This window comes from Ursus maritimus, unplaced genomic scaffold, assembly GCF_017311325.1.
Source record: "Ursus maritimus isolate PB19 unplaced genomic scaffold, ASM1731132v1 scaffold_26, whole genome shotgun sequence".
In the NCBI taxonomy this organism is placed as follows: Eukaryota; Metazoa; Chordata; class Mammalia; order Carnivora; family Ursidae; genus Ursus; species Ursus maritimus.
In genome coordinates this window covers 38,372,558-38,394,670 of record NW_024425119.1, presented here as the reverse complement: position 1 = coordinate 38,394,670, position 22,113 = coordinate 38,372,558, and the positions used below count along the sequence as shown (strand labels likewise).

Here is a 22,113-nt window from a genome sequence, read left to right as displayed (position 1 = left end):
GACACTGAAGTCTGAGGAGAACTAAAGTTCGTGCCAGGCTGGCGAGAGGAGCAACGACCTCCTCGGTGCCAGGCAGTTTAACACACAAATTCTCTGCTAGCACAGCGCTCCGCACTTGGGCAACCAGAAGCATTTGTTTTCTTCCTCTGTTGGGGAGCCTTGGCATGGAGGGGAGGAATAAGAAAGGGAGATTGGCTGGCGACGGTGCTAAGGTCTCCTGGAGGTGGGGTGTGTGTAGCCTTATCATCTTCTAGGACCTATGTACGGTCACCTGCGAGGGTGGAGTTCGATCTTTTAAGTAGAGTGGTTTTTTTTTCTTTTCTTTTCCTTTTTCTTTTTTAAACCACCAGTGATTTTAGCCCTAGTTGGCCCTAATGCACTGGATTTATTTTTTCAGGAAAGCCTATCCATAGATTTTGAGAGGATCTTAGGGGCAAGCATCTGATCGAGGAGGGGCTCAGGGAGTAGTGTCTGTTTGGGGACTGAAGGGTCCCACATCTGTGGGTGGTGGGGGAGAATTCAGGAGAAGTATCCGGGAGGGAACAACATGTGGTCTGGAGGGAGCAGTGGACACTGCCCCCCTCCCCTATGGATCACTGAGGCTGAGACCCAGGCTGCCTGGGTTGGGAGAGCACTGGGTCTCCCAGCGGAGGCCCTTCCCGCATCTCCTCCTCCTCCTCCTCCTCCTCCTCCTCCTCTTCCTCCTCCTCCCTGCGGTGAGTGAGTCAGCCTCCTGTCTGGGCTCAGTTGCAGCCAGAGGGGCCAGAGCCCAGGCAAGCAACTGGGCAGGCATTTTCTGAGCATTGCAGAAGCTCTCCTAGGCAGAGTCAGCTCCACTCCGGCTCCCTGCTGGAAGGCTGTCTTCCTCATGGCTCGTGGTGGCCACTCCTGTGAAAGGGCACCCAATACAGCAATGATTATGGGATCGCTATGGTATGACTGTGAACAGATTGTGGATTTGCGGTAAATCCGCAGCTCTTATCCTTCTCCAAGGATCAGGAGGTACATCCCAGCCCTGTAGACTTCCAGCCTCTCATTCTGTGGCTGCCTAGTGATCTTGTTAGTGCCCCATCTCTGTTAACAAGGTGGGTGTGCACAAGAAGTCAGGAAGATTCTAAGACTAGGGAAGGCATGGTGTTGTTGAAGAAAGTTTTAAGCCAAGCTCAGAAGTGGGGGTAGTTCGTTGAGGTGGAAATGGATAGTCTAGACACTGGAACCTCAACTCTGTGATCTTCGAGTGTTGTGCATTGGGGAGCCTTCCTCGTCCCTTCCCTGTCCAAGTGCTGGAGGGGATTGAGGATCCTTCTGGAATGGTATGCAGCCAGACCAGGAGGTAGTAAGACTGTAAATGTCTCTCTGGCTTTTGTTTTGGGTGGTGGTTCAGATCCTTGAGCAGAAATAGGAACCCCCAAGTCCATTGCCCCCCACTCAGCGGCCTCTCTGGATCCATATGAGTTGAGCCCACAACCAGGCTGTGGTGTGACGCTGACTCAAATTGCAAAATGCTGGGGATTCACAGTCTGTACTCTGGCTGGGTCCCATGGCTTCAGTTTGGCTGGTCCCTCATTAGCCACAACTTGGACCCTTTCCAGGGTAAAGAATAAGAAAGGAGGGAAGAGAAAAAAGTAAGAAAAGGGGAGAGTGAGATAAGGAAGGAAGGAGGGAAGGAAGGAAGGAAGGAAGGAAGGAAGGAAGGAAGGAAGGAAGGAAGGAAGGAGAGTTAGGAAGCTTTCCTGACCCCTCATAACTCCTTGGTCAAGGCCACCACATTTTATTTGTAGAAACATTGTGGAAGATCTGGTACAGTTTGGGGCACCCTGGTTATTTGTGTTTGTGGTTTCTCAGTCTTCTTCCCTATCCTACCTCAGAACTCATCTCCTTTTGGGATTAAGTCTCAGAGGAAGCCCCAAGAGGACCTCCTGGTCCCCCACCCTCCACTCTCAGAGCAAGTAGCCAGTGTCTGAAGCCACTGTCCCCCACGTTTGGCCTGGGGTTCAGGGGCCAGACCAAGCAGTTATCCAAGCAGGAGAGGGAGCTTCAGCTGTCCAGTTCTGCACTCCACATCCTTAGGGGGCAGTGGCCATCCTGGCTGAGATCTGCTTCTGGAACCTCTACTAGAAACATGCTGTTGTCTTTGTCCAGCAGTTGGGTTCTGGTGGCCGTAGGGCCAGAGTCAGGAGCACTGGAAGTCTGAGCTTGGATGACGTTCCAGTTTGTTCCTGGACAGGATGAGTTCTAGCCCCCCAGCTTTCTGTTCATCATCACCGTGAGTCTGCTGTGGATGCAGGGAGAGGGAAGCAAGAAAATGGCAAGGTTTGATTAAGAGCCTCTTATGCACCCCGCTTGGTGCTAGGCCCTCTGAGGGGTGACAGGCAGCAGAACCCACGAAATCGGGCCTCTTCCCTGAGACGGTGTGAGCCCCATGAGGGGCAGCTGCTCTCAGCTGTCTCTTCACTACCATCCAGGTCCGAGAGCATCCAGCTGGGCAGAAACCAGCCCGCTGTGGCTCTGGACCACAGGCCTCGCTTCCAGTCATGCCTTTCTCCAATCCCCTCTTCACCCTGTCCCGTGTCAGTGCCCTCTTGGTGGGCTAGAGACAGTGACCATATAATTCACTGTCCAAACTGGGAGACTTTGAATGTGACAGGGGTGCTGTTAATAAGTTATGTCAGGACAACGGCCATACACTGTAGCTGTCAAGGCCTCACTGGGATATTTAGTCATTCTCCAAGTCAGCAGAGGTCACACTGGGGAAGGGAAGATGGGTGGGAGTGGGTTTAATGAGGAAGAGAAGTTGGGGGAAGTCCTTCATGTTGAGGGGAAGATGGGGGTAGCTTAATTCTGAGGGCAGCCCCAACACCCCACCTTGTTCCCTGGTATTATCAGCCAGTTCCAGGCTTTTCCCTGAGGGCGGCACTGCCCCCAGCCACCCTCTCCCACCACCCCCCACCCAGCCTACCACTTGCTCATGTGACTTTCACCCTTGGCTTATGACTGGCTTCACCTTTGGTGTTCCTGCCCCACACCTACATCAGACGGGGACAGGAAGGCCTGCCAACTCCCCTTCAGCTACCCCTCGGGGGAATTGGGATTTATAATGGAGCCAAGACTTTGCCTCTTGCTTCCTCTTCCCTCTTCCCGCATATCTGCGGCCTCTTCATTTTATCTGTACAGCTTCCCAGATCTCTGGGGGCCACACCATACCACGGGGAAGTCCAGCTCTCAAGCGTGTAAACAACAAGAAGGGGAGGTAGTCAAACCTTGCTCATGTGGATAAAGGGCACAGGTCACTTGTAGTCGGGTTCTGGGGAACTGGTGAGCAGAGTGGAGGTCAGAGCCAGAGAAGAACTGCTTAGCGGGAGATGGAGTCAGTCCCCCTGGACACTGGAGTTTGACTGTCTCCTCTTGGTCTGACTATTGGGGAAATGGTCCAGGGCGGAGACAGACTTCTTGCTCAACCCAAACTCTAGGCGTTGGTGGCAGTGACTGCCTCCTGCTGCGGTGACATGTAGAAAAGAAACTTCCCTCCCTTCTGTGTTCTTGGGCCTCGTGGTCCAGATGCTCAGGGTGGGCTTCCTGGAGAGCCTTCAGGGCGTCAGCATGAGAGTGACTGGGGAGCCTGGCATGGGGGTGGAGCCTCATCGATATGGTGTAGGGACTGTCTACTCTGGCAGGAAGGAAGTTGTTCTCATCACCAACAAATGAAGAGGGCAGGTGAAGGCCTCCTGGGAAGTCCCACACTTTGAAGCGACTTGTGGGGCCAGGGAAGGGAAGAGAACCTCTGGGCTGGAAGGGGAGGAGGGGACGGCTGGTCAGTAAATGGCAAAAGCGAGAAGCAGAAGCAGCAGGCGCTAGGGGAGTTTGAGCGTGTGTCATGCTTTTGCAAACCTGCCCTGCAGGTCCCGTGCCAAGGAATAGGCCAAGCAGTGTTTCCAGAACCAGATGCCACACAAAGTCCCCATTCTGCGCAGGGGAGAGTCCTGGTCCTGAGCAGGGCGTGGGCAGCTGCACCAGCGGGCAAGTGGAGTTTGGGCAGGACCCAGAAGCCGGTTCCTGGGAAGCTGCTGCCTCTCTCTGGCCTTCTGACCACAGGTTGAAGCTTTGAGGTGTTGTGCAAGGTGTGATATTGTGGGGTGCCTACGAGGCCCAAGGCTTTGCTGGTGACACATCCAGTGTGTGCCACCTGCTGGCACTGGAGTTGTAGCTCCAGGAACAGCTACTCATTGAACCCTGAGCTCAGTAGTACCAGGGGCTGTGCTAGGTACAATGCATGCATGGCCTCCCACATCCGCCACAGCCCCGTGAGATAGGAACCATTGTGATGCTCCTATTACAAATGGGAAACTGAGGCTTGGTGAGGTTGAGCAATGTGTCAAGGTTCCACAGCTGAGGAGTGGGACAGTCAGGACTCACACTTGGGTCTGTCTTAACCTCCACAGAACGCTACCACTTCTGCATTCATGGGAAGCCACAGGGCATTTAGTGCCATGCCTGGTACCTAACAGGCCTGCAATAAATGTTTGTGTGTGGCAGGGTTAGATTTACTAACTGGTTTGAACAGGTTGACCTGGGTGCAAGCTCGGTTTGCCCAAAGGTTACTCTGGGGACAGTGGCCTCTCAAAGGAGGCTCCATCTGCCAGCACCCTCAGGCCTCAGGGCCTCTCCAGCAGTCTTGGGTACATAACTTGGGTAAAAACAGCAGACAAGAATCTGAGAGAGAGAGCTCTGTGCAGAGAGATTGCATGGGATCAAATAAGATTTGAATGGTCTGGAAGGCAAATAACAAACACCCTCTCAATTTCAGACAAGCCACTCTATTGATAACCTACTGTGTGCTATGGGCACCAAGGAAGGGTTATTGTCCCATTGGCCAACTGCGAGCTAATCTCATCTTGTTTACTGTTTCCCTGCCTAGCTACCCCTTCAGGAACAGTCCTGAAGCTAGCCTACCTGGAAGGAGACATGGAATCTAGCCTCATCTGACAGCCTCTGCCAGGCACTGTGCAATTTCTTATCTCCTTTCATCTTGACAGCTTCTGCTTGGAGGAAGCTGCTGTTACTCTCTCCAGCATGTATATGGGAAACCAGGGTTGAAGGAGAGGCAGCAGTCTGCCCCACTGCAGAGCTAACCTGTGACCACACTCTGCCCTGCTTGCTGGGCTCCCCGTGCCAGAGCCTGGAGACGGAGGGAGAGGAAAGAGAAAGTGCTCAGCCCACCCTTCAGCCGGGGCCTCCAGGGTTCCTTGGCATATGACCGAAATGTTAAGTAGTGCTGTTAGAAGCTGTGCTGGCAGGCTCGCAGAATAGGAGGAACACAGGATTTGAGTTTGACACCCTTGGGTTCAAATCCTGGCTTTGTCACTTTCTAGCCTGTGACCTTGGGCAGGTTTCTTAACCTCTCTGAATTTCAGTTTGCTTATCTGAAAACTGGGATAAGAATAACTCCCTTATGGAGCGTGTGTGAGGACTAGAGATGACGTAAGTGAGGTGTCCGGCATGAAGTAAGCCCTCAAAAAGCATGGGAGACAGACAGTCATTCAGTAGATATGCATTGAGGGCCTACTGTGTGCCAGGCACTATTCAAGACGCTGGGAATTTAACAGTGACAAGTAAAGACTCTTGCAATTGTTCTCAAATTTACTAGGCCAGGAACTCATCATTGCGAGAGGTCCCTTGAGAATCCAGGAATGGCTGTCTTGGTAGCTGGCTGAACTCAGATTTGGTAAATTTCTCTTCCTGCCATTTGTTAGCTGGTGAGCTTGGGAAAGTTATTTAGCTTCTCTGGGACTCAGATTCTCCCATTCTTTTTATATTTTTAGCTGTGAAATATATCATACACCCAATATGCTTACATATAGATTAAAGAATACTATAATATATACGTATTATTTATGTCCTGTACGCACCACCTAAATTCAGCACGGGACATCGTTAGCGCCTCATGAGCTCCTGTTGCTCTTCCCATTTGCATCCCCTTCCTCCCTCTGCACCCCACTAATATTTTGAACGTTAGTTATTTCCTTCCTTTTCTTTTTAAGTTTTCATCTACGCAAGCTTTGCAAACCCATCTATTGTTTACCTCCGCCTGTCTTTGGAGCTTACCCACAAGCGTGCTCTCTGCGATCTTTCACTCCGTGTCACATTTCTGAGATTTGTCCATGTCGAAGCTCCCAGAGGTAGTTCACTAGTTTTCACTCAGTGTGGTGTCCATGGTAAGGATGTGCCACAATTTGTACATCGACCCTCGTGGTGATGGACATTTGGGTTGTTTCCGGTTTGGAGTTACCGTGGTGACACTGCAGGGAGTATGTTGTGCTTGTCTCCCGGTGCACCTAGGCGTTTCTCCGGGCTGGAACCGGGGGCAGAGCTGCTGGGGCACAGGGACTTCGGTTGGGCATTGCTCTACAGGGCCAAACCCTTTTCCACGTGCTGGTACCAAAAAGCACTCCCTTCAGCGGGGATAAAAGTTCCCATTGTTCCCCAACCTTTTCAACGCCTGATGTAGACTTCATTTCTAAAATGAAAAAGTTGCACTTGAGGAGTTTCTAACGTCCCTTTCTGTTCAACCAAGAGCCTGGTGACAATGCTGAGCACATACTAGGTGACCAGTTAATACCCACTGAATTGCATTTTGCCAAGGGTGTTGTGATGGTAGATTTTTCCTGGGCATTGATTTTGAGAAAAGGACACGGAAATCTCAGAACTCTGCTTATTAGCTAATCAGAGTTCAGGGCGCTGGGGGCAGAGATAGGATTTACATCTGTCCAGGGCTTTTTGAATATTTGAAGGCTCCAGGTGAGGTAAATTGAAGACTAATTGTTCAGAGTCCGGCCTTGACCTTCGACCCCCTGACTTGTCCAATCGGAGGTGCTCAAGGGTTGGGGTGGAGAGAACAGAGAAGGTGCCCTGGGGAAAGGAGCAGAATGCCCACAGAGAATCTTTTTCCCTTCCAAGGCTGAACATTCTGCCTGGAGGTGCTGGGTTGAATAGGTGTTAGATAGACCCAGTGTCCTGGCAGCCGCATAAACAGCCAGCTGCCCACTCACCCAGCCACCCGCAAAAGAATGTGGCTGGCGGAGCAGTTGCATGGGCCACCCCAGGCCGCAATCCTGTAATTACCTATCTAGTCTGTGCCTGTCAGCTCCAGGGACAGGAGAGTGCCTCTGCCCTGGGCCTCATCTTGGTCACTAGGCCCACACTGGGCTTGGTGGTAGGGCCCCACCCAGTCTTCGAGCACCTCCCACCCCAACTCTGCCCCACTGTCTCTCTCTACACCAACCTTTGACCTCTGTGAGGCTACTATATCATATAGGAGCTGACCATTGTAATAAACCAATGGTTATTATAGCTTACACATTCCAGGCACCGTGTTAAATTTTTTCATGCATTTTCTTGTGCATGCCCCTCAATAATCCTATGGGGTAGGTAATATTGTTATCCCCATTTTACAGAAGAGGAAACTGACATTCAAAGAAGTTAAGGGGGGGATGCTCCTGGGTGGCACAGTCGGTTAGGTGTCCGATTCTTGGTTTCAGCTCAGGTCAGGATCTCAGGGTCATGAGATTGAGCTGGGGGTTGGGCTCCATGCTCAGCATAGAGTCTGCTTAAGTTTCTCTTTCCCTCTCCCTCTGCCCCTTTTCCCTGCTCTCTCTCTCTCATATAATAAGTCTTAAAAAAAAAAAAGTTAAGAGGTTAAATTTCTTGCCCAAAGTCATCAAGCTCCTAAGTCAGACCAGAACTTAAATTCCAGATCTTCTGAAGTCTAGAATGTCTGTCTCTGCTTCACCTGCCCACGATTTGTCCTGCACGGTGTCCTCCTGGTTGTTCAACTCCGTCTTCTCTCTCCCCTTCCTGTCTGAGGAGGGCTGGTAAAGAGGCAGTAGGTGGTGCCAGTGGAGGGTGAATGGGACAGTTCCAGGCTGGCCAGGATGATGCTGGAAAACACCTTCGGGGCAGAGTTCTTTGTTCCAAACAACTTTGAATTTCCGGACTTCTGCCAGGGACGGGAAGGTGCCTCTGCCCAGCCTATCTGGCAAGCACACTGACATCTTGGGTGCCATGATGTTAAGAAGTGGGGGATGACAGCCTCAGGTAAAATTCCATTATAATGAACTCCATCGGAGATCTGAATGGCTTTGTTGAGATGAAATTATGTTAACCAGTGTGCCTCGGAAGAACTCAAGTGTGGAGCCTGAGAACCTAGAGGGGAAGTCGAGCTAATTTGCCTTTAAGTGTCTTTTAGTAAAGCTCTGAAAAGTTTTGGAACCTAGAAGGACAAGGAGAGTCAGAGGCACCCCTGGTTCCTTCTTGAATGCCAGGCTGCTGGATGGTTGGGGCAGGGCCGGGAGGAGAGAGCTCTGTGCTCAATTGCACCTGACAGGGCTGTGCCTGTCTGTTCAATGGTCCGTGACCCCGCTGTGTTGCCAGCCTCTGAGAACAGGGCTGGGGCCCGTCTTGCAAGTCCCTACTCCACACAACACAACTCATCACGGGTATGCTCAGTCGCTGGCTATTGGATGGAAATATATTTCTGGGTAGACTGTGACCCCTGAGCTAGAAAAGAGAGTTCAAGGGCAAGTGTTTTGTGTGACTAAAACATTATAAGGAGCCAGGCTGCAGCTCAGAGGACTTGTCCCCAGTTGCTGAAGCAACCCTGAATGAGAATGAACGCTAACATTCCCCAAGCAGGTGCCACTGCCAGTTGCTGAGCTGAGCACTTGACATGCGTTATCTCATTGGATCCCCACAGACCATGAGGCAGGTATTGTTCTTGTTCGCCGTTTGAGGTGAGGGAATGGAAGCTTAGAGAGTTCCGGTCACTGGTTCTGGGATGCAGCGGGTGGGAGGTGGGGGAGGCAGGGTTTGTGCACAGCCTGTTCCCTTACCAGTGAGGCTGGAGGGCTGCAAACCTGGGGGCGGGGGAGGGGCGGTACGGAGGGCGCAGCCTGGTCTGGACCGGGTTAGATCCACCTCAGGCCAGCAGGGTGGCCACTGCGACAGCAGCCCAGGATGGCCAGATTATCCCATTTTTAAACGGAAAGCTGGAAATCTGGCGTTTTTCCAAAAGTGAAATCTATTTTTCAGAAACATTGACAACTGATTTAAAAATTCATGATGACCAGTGGTGATAATGGGGGGTGGCCACACAGCACCCATTCATGGACAGGTTTAGGCCAGGTAGGCCTCCGGCGTGTGTTCTGGTAGTTTCTTTCTTTGAACACGTAACTGTTAGACGGAGTGGGACCAGGAAGGCCCTTGTTGATACAGAACTCCTCACTAAAGGCATGATGGCTGTCCAGGGGTCCCCTTCCCAGCACGTCTCGTTAAGACTTCACAGGGGCCGAGTGTTTCTTTCTGGAGAGTTATCACGAAATCAGTCTAATGATATTCCATAAGTGAATCCCCTCCCCCCTCCCCAACTCTGTATCCCCGTCAGATATTTTCCCATAGGTGTTAGAAAGAAAATTCTGTGTAGAGAAATCAAAAAGAAACTAATACTCAAGCAAAGGGTCTTGGAAAAAAAGAAAAGGAAGGAAGGAAGGAAGGAAGGAAGGAAGGAAGGAAGGAAGGAAGGGAGGGAGGGAGGAAGAGAAGTGGGATTGGCGCTTGGGCTTTGTAGGCAGGGAGTGATGGGCCAGCCTGCTGCAGTTTGGGCTCTCCCCTGGCTGTCAGACAGACTCAGCTCCCTGTGCTACTTAACATGCTCTCACAGCCTTGCACTTTCACACCTGAATTTCGTCCTCCTTTTAAAACCTGGAGGGAATAATTATAAACTAGTAACTAACATTTTTATGGAGTATCACAATTTGTATAAAATTTTTATTTTTAGATTTTATTTTATTTTTTAGATTTTATTCATTTCTTTGACAGAGAGAGAGCACAAGTAGGCAGAGAGGCAAGCAGAGGGAGAGGGAGAAGCAGGCTCCTTGCTGAGCGGGAAGCCCAAGGATCCCAGGACCCTGGGATCATGACCTGAGCCAAAGGCAGATGCTTAACCGACTGAGCCACCCAGGGGCTCCTAAAACGCTTTAAATAATTTATTTCAGCTGATACAGCAGTGCTGTGAGATAGTCAGATGGATGTAGAATCCCCTTTTCCAGGCTTGGTAAACAAGCAGTGTTTGTCTTTCTTCTTCCTTCCATTGGATCAGAGAGGGGTAGCCACGGAAGATTGAAACCCAGCAGGTGCAGGCACCCCGGGTTCCCACAGGCCTGCCCTTCCCTGCCACCCTCACTCCTCACCTGGGGTCAACCCACCTATGGTCCCCCCTCCCTGAAAATCCCACTCCAGGGGGAGTGTGGAGGGGGCACGGAGAAGGCCCTGAACCAGTGGGTGGCCCGTGGCCAGCTTCGTCCCCAAGCCTGCCCCCACTGCCTGCCACCTTGAGCTATTGTTCCCAAAGCTGGGCAGAAAATAGCTCACTCCAGGGAATTATTTTTGTCTCTGTTAAACTTCAATCCTGAGCTACCGAAGAGCCTGGCTGCAGAGTTGTTTTTCAGGTCAGGGGGAGCTCTGGCAAAAGTAAGGTGTGGGGGAGTGTGGGGGTAGCGTTGGAAGGAGGGGCCATCCCCTCTGCCAGCCCCAGGGAGCAGAGATGGGCCCCAGGCCCCTGGCCTCTTCCCCTAGAATGCTGCCCGGCGGCTGCGTGACTGGCAGCACCTCCACCGGAGGAGGGGAGCCTGCCCCGCCAGCGGGAGTGAGGTCTCCCTCACCCTCCTTTAACCGAGTGCAGGCTCCAAGCTGCCCCATCAGGCGCCTTTCCCAGGGATGTGTGCTGCGGCCCAAGAGTATTGAGTAAAAGCAGTGGCAATACTGTCCCCTGGTGCCAAGGCCCAGGTGGAGGCAGGCCTGGCAGCAGGACAGCGGGGGGCTGCAGACAGCTGACCGCTGAGGAGGAAGGAGATGGTTCCTCCGCAGACCCTGGCGCAGCTCCTCCCGAGCCCTGCAGCAGCCCTGAAAGGTGCTCTGTGTATCCAATCTGTTCCATCTCTGCCCCTGGGTGTCAAAGAAAAACAAGGAAAAGGAAGATGGCCAGTGGATAGGGCTGTGGGAGGGGATTGTAGTTTGGAGAGGGTTCATGGGTTAGGACAAAGGCAGCTATTTCCTACCACTTTGTGGCTCTGGGGAAGAATCCCCCAGACAGATTGGGCCGTTGGGGCCTGAAACATTGAAACAAGGCTATCTTCAGCTCTTGGTCTGAGGGGAAGGCCAGGCTGGTGCTGTTGCCAGCCGTGAGCGTGGACATTGCGATCCAGGGTAGGGGCTGGCGTGTGCCCACACGTGTCGGGGACTTTCCCAGGTGTCTGTGGTGCAAGCTGTTTGTGAGCACTGTGTGTCTGTGGCTGATGCCCTTCCTTACAGCGATTCCTGGCAACGAGGAAGTGACCTTGTTGACCGGGAGAGAGCAATGAGCCAAGTGGCTCAGTGGAGGCAGGTTTGGGGATGGGGTGGCTGTGTGCAGCTCAGCTCTCCCCATGCCCAGCAACCATATCTAGCCACCCTGGACAGACTGATGCATTCAATAAGGATTGAACCGGTGACGTGTGGCTGAGCTGTTCACCGACTTCCGTCCGCCCTTGAGGAGACTTCTGTTCTTTCTTTGGTTTTCTCTCAGAAAACATCTATTTTCCTATTCAGCTGGGCTGGGTTTTCTAGAACGCTCTGCTTTATCTCTGCCTTTCAGCTCAGTTGTGACGGTCCTACTCCAGGGGTAGAGGATTTGCCCCAAAGGAGGATGGGGGGCTGGGGCGGTGGCTCTGGGTGTGCACCAGCTGGGACCTCTGCTCTCTGAAGAAGAGGCCTACTGCTTTGCTGGCCTTGGGGTCCTTTCTCGATAAACCAGTGGGAGAAAGCCCTATTTTTATTTTCTGCACAATACTCGAGCTTGATTCAGGTTGGAATGGGAATCAGATCTGAGTCGGAAAGACTTCAGTTTAAATATCATTACAATGATTTAAAATTCCTGGTATTCAAGACTCAGTGGGTTTACTAGAGGAAGGAGTCTATAGAAGGAAGAATGGAAGACACTTCCTATGCCAATGAGTATGGTCAACTGGCTCTTCTCTTCCTGGCAGCCTTCCTCTCTCCAGCCGTGCAGAACTAGTCTCCCTGCCTCCGACATGCCCTTTCCCCTTTTGCCTCTCGGCCTCTGCACAAGGACTGTCTGCCCAGAACTCTCATTAGCCTTCCTACCAATGCCGTGTTGAACTATGACCCTTCCTGTCTCCGTTGGCAGGCTGATAAGTGACCTCCTCTGAAGAGCTTTCTTTACCTTGCCAGCACAAAGCCCCGGGCTCTCCTGGACACTCTCGTCCTGTGGGTTTACCGGTATGGTAGCATGGGTCCTACTCACTTGACCTTCCTGTTTGTCCTCGTCCATGGACTGTGAGTTTCAAGAGGGCAGGGTCTCTGTGTGCCTCTCCATTGTGTCTCTGACTTCCAGGAGGGGCTTGCTATGGGGTCGTGCTTAAAACCAGCCAAGGGTCACCATTGAAGATAAGGCATCAGAGGCCAGAACCAGTATGCCCACCACAGTGTGAGGCCAAGAAGCAATGTTACAGCTCCCTGGCCATCTAAGGGGGTCCCTGAGAAGAAATACACACAGAAGGATGTCTAGAACCCTGACAAAGCTGAAGCTCTGGAAAAGATCTTTAGGGGGAAACCATTCTAATCAGAAACTGCGGGGCAGCTGGTGTCACCTTGGGGTGACTGCTCTGTGCTCTAATGTGGATGGAAACCTCTCTCTTTGGCCCAGACCTTGAAAAGCTTCCTGAATCCCCGAGGAGTGTCCACCCCTTCACTAATAACCCAGAAGATAGAGAGGATGCCTCTGGGTAGATCAGCCTCTTTGGGCCGGGAGCCACCCTGCCTGTCTCCGAAGACCCGGGATCCTTCACTGTTTCTGGCACAGGCCTAACAGTCTATCCCAGCATAAGTGAAAGGCTTTGCAGGGCCCCCAGGAGCTGGGGGGAAGCAGGAGTCCAGGCCCACCGAGCCAGAGCCAACCCAGTGTCCGGGTTGGGGGCCACAGTGGGCCCTCCTGTTGCAGGGTGGCTCCAGCCCTCACTGCCCTCACTGCCACCTCTGGGCTTCAGCCCCTGGCTCTCTGTCCCAGTCTTCCCCTGTGCTCTGCACATGCACGTGGACAAAACAGGTGAGGAAGTACCACGGCCCCTATGACACACAGGCCACATCACAGGGCCCTTGAGCTTCGGGTCCCATAGGAGAGAGCAGATATGTGACAGATGCATGGCCAGCCCTGTGTGACAGAAGAAGTTGGCACTGGGGAGCCACAGGACAAGTCCAGATGTGCAGCTCAGCTTCTCTGCTTGTAGGGGAGAGATTAGAATAATCCATTTTTCCCCTCCCACCCTGAGCAGCCAGATTTTTGGAAGCCAACAGCCAATGGATGGGGTGGTCAGTTTTTTCCCAGTTTAGTGGAAATGTGGCTTTCCGGACAATGTTGGTTTGGAGTGGCATGTTTGGGGCTGAGAGCAGGCTTTCTGCCCTCTGTGCACCTCTCTGGAGCCTATTCCAGGCTCTGGACTGTCCAGTGACTGTACCGACATCAGTTAGAGCTCTAACAATGAGCACAAGCTTCCATCAAACCGCAGTGTTCTGGGCACCAGGCACCGTGCTGAGGGCTACGCAGAGATGTCGGTCCCTGTGACAGTGCCGTGACCCAGGTGCTATCATGTCCACATTTGTAGACGAGGACACAGGATGGTAGTCAGATTGCTCAGGGTGTCGGGCTGGCCAGGTTGGTCATGGAGGTAAGCAAGGGATCCGATGCTGAGGATCCTGAGTATCTCGGAGCTGGTGGGACCTGGGGCTTGGGTACTGACCTTTCGCACGGTGCAGAAGTCTCTGAGGGAAGCAAAGACTGCATTGGTCCCAGAGCAATGAGGAAAAGCAGCCTGGCCGGGGTAGATTGGGAGGGGGTGGGCCTCAAAGCCATCTCTCTGAGCAGTGGTGGACTCAGGCCTCTGGGGACTTGCCTGGGGCCCCGGGAGTAAGAAAGATACTTAGTCTGGGTAGAGGCCCGCAGAGACGCTAGAAACTGGGCTTGGGAATCTCTTGGGAGGGAGAAGCGGCCTTCTGCTATTGTCCTGAGGCTGTCGTTGTTGCTTTAAGCCCCATTTAGCCATTAGCAACAGTAGGAGTTCAGCTCTCCCCAGAGGAGGGGCTAGAACCACTTCCCCTGTATTCTTGGTGTTCTCCATTTGGGCTGCTCCCATTTCTATTCCTCGGTCTCCAAGTCACTGGACCAAGAGCCTCCTTGTCCCATTGACTTTGGCCTGGAGCAGATACCCCCATCCTACTATCCCAGGAGAGCCTCCTAGAGTAGGGAGAGAGCAGACCAGGCACATCCCACTTCCCTCTAAGATAGTCCCTTGCTGCCTCAAGTCCTGGTCCATTTCTTCAGGCCTTGGAAGCCAGAGCCAGGAGCTGGAGCTGGCTGGGCAAAAGCAAGTGGGTAAACTTTACCCACTTTGTCCCTTTGTATGGCGTGTCAGGATGGCATCGGGGTTGGGTGGTCCCACTGCAGTCCGTGTCAGAGTCTTCTCCGTGGCTTCCCACAACTCCCCTCCTCCCCAGCCCATTTCTCTCTCATGCCACTCTGACCCCCTGGAAGCTACTCAGGCTGGTGATGAGAGGTCTTGAAACTTGCCCAGGGTGGAGGTAGAGAAGCACTCTCCCTCCTTTGTGGCCTTGGAACAAGTCCCTTTTCCTCTAATGGCCTCAGTTTCTTTGCTCTGAAATCACAGATTGGGCTGCAGCTTATGAATGGGCCGGTTCCCTATGTTTCACCAGACACCATCACTGCCCACGCTTTCCAGCAGTGACAGGGCCTGGCCTGTCTGTTACCTCGAGAGCCGTAATCAGCCCAGAGATCTTGTTGACAAAGCTAAGGGCAGAGTTTCCACTGGAAAAAAGCAGCTTGCAGGAATAATTGTTGTTGATAAGAAGTGGAAATATATCTCAGTAAGCTATGTATCCCCAGCCCCACTGTCTGGGGCCCATGGGTTCCAGCCTCTGGGTTCTGCTCAACTCCTAGAAGCTGCCAGTGCTCCCAAGACAGTCAGCTAAGAAAAAGTCTTGGTGGAGGGCCAATAGAATGGGAGCTGATAGCATGGTTTCTATGGAGTGGCCCACTAACCCTTGACCCTGTATGGGGTGTCAGTCCACGACCTTTATCAGGTTCTCAAAGGTGATGTATATTCCCCAAAAGTTTGATAAAGAAGCACCTTCAGGGGCACCTGGGTGGCTCAGTTGGTTAAGCGTCTGACTGTTGGTTTCCACCCAGGTCATGATCTCAGTGTCGTGGGATGGAGTTCTGTTCAGTGGGGAGTCTGCTTAAGACTCTCTTTCCCTCTCCCTTTCTCTTTGCCCCTCCCCCACTCAAATAAATAAATAAATCTTAAAAAAAAAAAAAGGAAGCACCTTTAGGGTAAACTCTTTCCTGCAACTGCTGGACCATCAGTCACTTAATTTCCTGTCTTTCAGTCAATCCCTAAATAGTTTGGGACGCCTTGACTCTGTTCTTAGCGCTGCCGTGCTGGGGGCCAGCCTCCCCTGGACACACCTGAGCCAAAGAGAGGAGGCAGGCGGGCTTGGGGGAGCTTATGCAGAGACTCAAACTCTCCTACAGAGCCCTTTTCTTGGACTGGAAACCGTTCTCTCCAGGCGAAGGCCACAGAGGTAGACACTGCACTCACCCCCTTATTTCCTGCCCTTGCGGGAATCATGGTCATACCTGGAAGTTTATGCGATCTAAGCCAAAATTAAATGTGGCCCTGTTATCTTCTCTGCTTCCCCCTGCAACCCCACTTACATCATAAACATCCTAAGTTTTTCTACTTTTTATGACAGTTTTCCAGCAGGTGAGGAATGGGCCCTCGTCTGATTTGCACGATGGCATCATGCGCTGGTCCCACCAACCCTTCTTCCAAAAACTGTGGGAATGGCCTCGTAGCTCCACCTTAGATGGCTGTAAAGAGTTGGTCTAGGGCCAATGACTAAAAGCTACAGGGGCTATTTCATCTGTACATAGTGAAGAACTTTCTAAGCATACAGCCATTCAAAGAAAGTGGATTGCCATGGAAGATAGCTCTCCATCAGGAAAAATATTCAAAGACAGGTTAGAATATTATAGAGGGCATTTAAGATGGTTGCACTACGTAGAGTTTCCTTCCAATCTTGAGACGTCTGAGGTGATGGATATCTCTTGGGTTTTACTTTGGACATTGTAGTCTGCAAAAAATAATTCCCAACCATTCCGACTGTAATTTAAAATGTGTGTGTGTGGAGGGGCTGAAGGGACAATAAGGCAAGAAATCGTTTGGACAAATTCTGTTTGTATAGTGCACTGTCCTCTCCCTTTCCCTCTTTTTCACTCTGCTCCCCCTCGGCTTCTTCTGGGAGGTAATGCTGAGACTGTGGACATAAGTTGGGGATGGTGGGAAAGAAGAAAAGGTACCACCCTAGCTGGCCATGACACTGCTGTGCCTAAGTTAAAGCGATGGCCACAAGTGAGGTGGGTCCTACGGCGTTCAGCACCCTGTGGACAGAGTTGAAAGGACGATGAAGTGAAAAACCCCAAGAAAGAGTGAGCACGTAACAAGGCCGTGTATAGCATGGTGGGCGTGCACACAGGCCCATCTACTCCAGAGAGAGGCCCACGTGTGGTTCGCTCTGTGTGCGCCAATTTCAGGAAGAATGCTCTCTCCCTCTTCTGGGAAATCGCTTAGCTTTCCATTTCTTTCTAGAAGGAGGCGGAGCGCTGAGCCAATGTCAACAATTAGAAAGCTCAGTTTTGATCCCTCCAGTCCCAGCCCGGCAAGCAAGGCCCCCTCTCCTGGGCTCCCCTTCTCCATGGTGCCTGTTAGGGGCCACACCACTCATGCCCTTCCAGGTCCTTGGCATCTGAGGGTGAGTGAGCCTCACCTGCACTAGCGAGGTGTTGGGGCTCAACAGGTTCCTGAGGAGGTCCGAGAGAAAGCGCAGGCCTCATCATGATGGGAAATCCAACTCGGAGTTGCACACTCTCAGAGCTGGAAGAGACCTTGCAGGTCAGACCTCTCGTCCACCACTCATCGGATACTCCAGGGTCATAGCTTTACTGCCCTCAGGACTCCGAGGACGGTTCAGTGGATGCGGCGGGGTTAAACTGAGTCCAGCAGGACTTTGGTCTTCCCAGGCTCTGCCCAGCACACCCTACAGCCACACCCCACAAGACTGTTCTAGGTTAGCCTGCCCAGGGATGCCCATTTAGCAGAAGCCCTGAGAGATGGGGTGCGGGTGGTGTGAGCTGACAGGCAGACATGTAGGAGGGGCAGTGGTTGTGGCTTCAGTGACTGGAAGGAAACACGTTATCTCCTCAGTTCTTGCTAAGGCAAGGTCAGGACTGGGTCAGGCTCAGGCAGGGGTTTTGATGTGGGATACAGTCCCCGGAGGAATGGAAGCCAGGGGCTTTCTGCAGAGTTGAGCTCCCCACCCTGTTTCTCCGAGGCTCAGTGCCAGGGGTTTGGGTATTTCTACAGTAGAGCAGGAGGGGTTGCTCTGGGGACAGTCCCAGCAGAAGCCATGGGATGTTCTGTGTACTCAGAACATGAATTTTGGGGAGGGCTGGGGGTTGTATGATGTGGCAAAGGGGGGTTGGGATTAAGCGCTTTTTTCCACTGGTTCTTTTTCTACCCTGTGTCTTTGCCCCACTTTCCGCGCACTTGAACTGCAGGCTAAATCTAGGTTACTCTTTCCTAAAAGGACCATCTGGTAGTGCACAGTTGCCCGGGGAGGAGAGGCCTGTCTGTTGAGTGGGTTTTCCCGGTAGGTGGGGCTGACTGGCGGGGAGGGGATCCTGGCTGCTGCCTGCCATCTTCTGACTTTGGGAGCCGTGGAAGGGAAAACGCCACGGGCGAGTCCATCATGACCTGGGGATTGTTCTCATTGCTCCCTGACTTAGTGGAAGTGAAGGGTGCTCAGGACTTCGGGCTGGGGAAATGACTGAGCTCTTTCCCTCAGGAAAGGCAGTGGAGTGAGGGACATTCAAATCCGGGCTCTGAAGACAATCGACTTCTCTGTGCCTCAGTTTTCCCATGGCTAAAATAGGGATAAATACCAGGGCCCACCTGTTGAGGTTGCTGTGCGGCTTGAACGAGCAAGCATACTGGAGAACTTGGAGCAGGACTCAGGACAGAGAACGGTGTCTCCGCTGAGGATTGTCGCTGGAATGGGAGGGGTCAGCAGGAGCAGGGGAAACATCTGGGCCTTGTACTCAGCTTGTCCTTGTTTGGCCCTGGGCCCCAGCACTTCGCTGGCCCTGGCACCCTGGGCAAGTCACTCAAAGTGCTCTGGACTTTGGCTTTGCCATCTGTGAAATGGGACTGCTCCCCACCTCACAGGGTGCTCTGACGCTTCTGTAGATGGAGGTATAGAGCCTGGCAGGTTGGCGCGTAGTAGGTACCCCACACACTCTTTAAGCTCGAGGGCGGTAGTCTACCTGGATCTCAAGTCTGACTTTGGAAAACCTTAGGGGTTGAAGACAGGAAAGCAGCAGTCCTTTCTGTACCCACTCAGCCCTTCCTCAGCCTCTGAGGAGCACACAGGGAGTCTGGGAAATTGGTAAGGCCACGGGGTAGGGTCCAGAAGAGTGTGGTCAGCTAGGGGCCTTGGGCAGTACAAGCAGGGGGAGTGAAGGGGAGCCTGGCTTGGGGGTAAGTGACAACAAGTCTGTCCCCAGCAGGTATGCCTCCTCCCACCCACGGCCCTTGGGAGCAGGCCAGCCTGGTTCACGTTATTTCTGCTCATTGTCCATTGGCGTTTTCCTCGAATGTTCGTTGGGGGCTGGCAGTGCCCATGGAGAATAGTAAATGGGCTCAGTGGGTGGACAGTCCTAGGGCCCACATCTCGGAATTCCCTTGGGCTCTTCCCTTCCCTGCCTAGTTGTGCCTCTGGGAGGCCGAGAAACAGAAGCTGGGGGTCTGGACCTTCCCCATCTAGGGACTGGCTTAAAGGCCTTTGCCAGGGTTCAGGGTCAGGCATTTTCTGTTGGCATCAGGGAAGGAAGTGTGTGTGTGTGTGTGTGTGTGTGTGTGGTGTCTGTCTGTCTCTATGGGTAGACAAGCAAGGCTGGGTGTGGGTAGAAGTGGGAAGGGTGAAATTCTGCCAGCCCCACCTTGATGACCCAACATGCCACTAACACATAGACTCTGGGCACCAGCGTCAGCCCACCTTCAGCCTTTGCTGAGGCCGGGGGCGTGGAGCATGTCTCAGGAAGAGCTAAAAGTGGCAGAAAACATCCTGTTTGAAAGCGATGAGTTGCTGTATTTAACCCCTGCAGTACTTGCCCCGCCTACACCCAGTCTGCAGACAGGGATCCCAAACACCTGTCTTTGAGGCTGTCCCAAGAGGCCAGGCCCTGGGCTGCAGTCTCCGCCGGCACCATTCCCAGCCCCGCTGAGGTGTCTTCCTGGGGTGGGGTCTTTTCCCTGCCTTCAGCAGCACGCCAGGCCACCCTCTGGCTCTGCTCCCCACTGAGCATTCCTCAAATCTGGGGGTGGGGGCTGTGGGAGCAGCATAGCTCCCTTACGAAAAAGCACTTCCTGGGCGCCTGGGTGGCTCAGTCGGTTAAGCTTCTGCCTTCGGCTCAGGTCGTGATCCCAGAGTCCTGGAATTGAGTTCCGCGTGTCGGGCTCCCTGCTCAGAGGGAGTCTGCTTCTGCCCTTCCCCCTCTGCTCATGCTAACTCTCACTCTCTCTTTTCCTCCCTGTCTCAAATAAATACATAGAAAAATAAAGAAAATCTTAAAAAAAACCCTTCCTCTCTCCCAACACCCTCTGCCGTGAAAGAAACAGGAGCACCTACAGCAGGGCCGTCGGCAGCTCTTTCCATTTGCCCACGTGCTGTCCCGCTGCTTCTCACTGCTCCCCGCCTCAAGAGAGGGCCTGTCCTGGCTGCTGCCTGGCTCCCACCCCCTCACCCCTGCCAGTGATGACATGGCACACCTGTGCCCAACAAATCACTCTGTCAAGTTTTCAGTCCCTGATCTGGAGACTAAAGTCTCTGGAAAGAATCTTCCCTACTGCTTATTGGGCTCACTAGAGGACTGGCTATGAGGTGGGTGCGAGCTGTAGATAAAGTGTTTCCCCTTTGTCATTGCAGGGTCCTTTTGGTTGGCTGCGTCTGTGACCTCACAGAAGGGCATTCCCAGGCTCAACTTACCTGTCCCTCTGCTCCTTCAGGTGGGTGTTTCCTCATCAGCCACAACTTCCCTGGCCTGCTGTCTTCCAGGGGCTGGTGCGGGCCAGAGGAAGGAGGGGGCCAAGGGAAGGAAGAGAATACTACCCTGGGCTTTGCAAATGCGGGTCAGGTCTTGTGTCAGCAGAACCCGCAGCAGTCCACAGCTGAGACCCAGAGCCAGCTGGAGGCGGGGTGGGGGCTCAGAAGGGAGGGGCTTGCTGACTCCCAAGCCAGAGCCCCAGGAGACTGTCCACCATAGTGATGTTTCCTACTCATCTCCAGGCTCCTCTTTCTCTCTCCTGCCTCTCACAGTCTCAGCCTCCCATTCCTGGGCCTGCCAGCTCTCAGGTCATATATGCCTGGGCCTCTTTTCCACCTCTGGACTCTGGTCCTGGTCCCTGGCTTCTTGGTAGCAGCAAATAACCCCAAACAGGGCTGAGTTTTCTCTCAGCTGCCCTGAAATGGTCCTGTTTTTTGTGGGCCTCCGGCTGCTGGGTCCAGCCTTCTCTCTGACCCGACCAGGGCCCCGGGCCCCCATCCCCTGGCCGGCAGCCTTCCCAATGTCAAGGGAGCAGCTCACACAGTTGCAGGAAGGCACTGGTGCCATGCTGGGGCGTCCTGCTCTTCCAATTCTCCTGCATCACGACATCTCCGATGAGCCTGTGTGATGACACACACTTGTTGGACCAATTTGACTGGTATTCCCCCCCCGCCCCACGCCTACATTTGATTTCTCTTTTTTCCACCAAATCCACCAGATGTTTGGTTGCTTGGATGACACAGATTCTGTAGCAACACCATGACGATTGAGAGTTGCAACATCTCAGTTGACCTGGGGTTAAGCCACAAGCATCCTAGACAGCTTCTCCTATTGCCCCACGATGGTATTGGGCCTCTGGGATCCCTGCCCACGGCTTGGATGTGTGAGGCACTCTAGAAGCCCGGGGGAGTCGGCTTGGACTTGGGATGGACTACAGGGATGATGTTGACAAACCCACAGGCGCTTTTTCTTCTATTTTTAATTGTTTAAAAATTGTGCAATGTTTTATATACACAGATGGGCATATAAAACATAAAATCATGTTTTAATAATAATAATAAAAATAATAAGATACCATATACCTACCCCTCGAAGAAATAGAATATAGTTACTACATTAGACCCCTGCATACCTATCTGCTGTCTCAATCCCTCAAAGGTTCTGTTAATCATTCCTTTGTTCTTTTTTTTAAAGTCTGTCTTATTCTCTCTCTGCATGTGTATATATATATAAACATTGCAGTTTAACAAGTATCAATCCAGCTGTGATAAGAATGGGCAATAGTGTCATTATTAATACATTACATTACGGTTCCCAGGAGAAGAGAAGCTAAGACAGGGGAGCTACAGCTGCCTGCGATTAGGGTTCCCTCCACCCCTATCCTTATCGGTCCCACTTTCTTCCTTTGACTTGAAGCTCTTTGTGGAATTTAAAAAAAAATTAAGTATTGGCTTTGGGCATGTTGTAGTCATGATCGCTAGAGATACCTCAAGCTTCTCTGGGCCTCATTTGTAAAAAGAGTGCTAGTAATAGCACTTATCTCGTGGGGTGATATGAAGAGTAAATGGGATGAGACTCAAAGGGGCTTTGATATGCCAAACTTCAGCTCAGAGATTGCATTGGAAAGAAGCTCAGAGCCTCCCAAGGACGCCCCCAGAATCTACCTCTCTCACCTCAGGATAGGAGAACATGGCACTGGCTCATAACTGGCTTTCTCTCTTATGTTCCTTCTGCCCTGAGGGCCCCTCCTGCCCTGGGGCCAAGGGGCCACTTAAGCCTGCAATGGGCCTTGTGAGGACCCAGATCAAGGAGGCAGGTAGCAGGGTCTGAAA

At 52.5% G+C, this 22,113-nt stretch overlaps 1 protein-coding gene across 1 annotated transcript in view; it reads left to right on the top strand.

Annotated features, from left to right (window-relative positions):
- The window catches only part of VDR (vitamin D receptor), a 54,868-nt gene that overhangs the window by 253 nt on the left and 32,502 nt on the right, over positions 1-22,113 (top strand). The window contains exon 2 of the mRNA XM_040642381.1: positions 20,164-20,243. The gene's annotated coding sequence lies outside the window, so the exon portion shown is untranslated. The remainder of the gene's footprint in view (positions 1-20,163; positions 20,244-22,113) is intronic.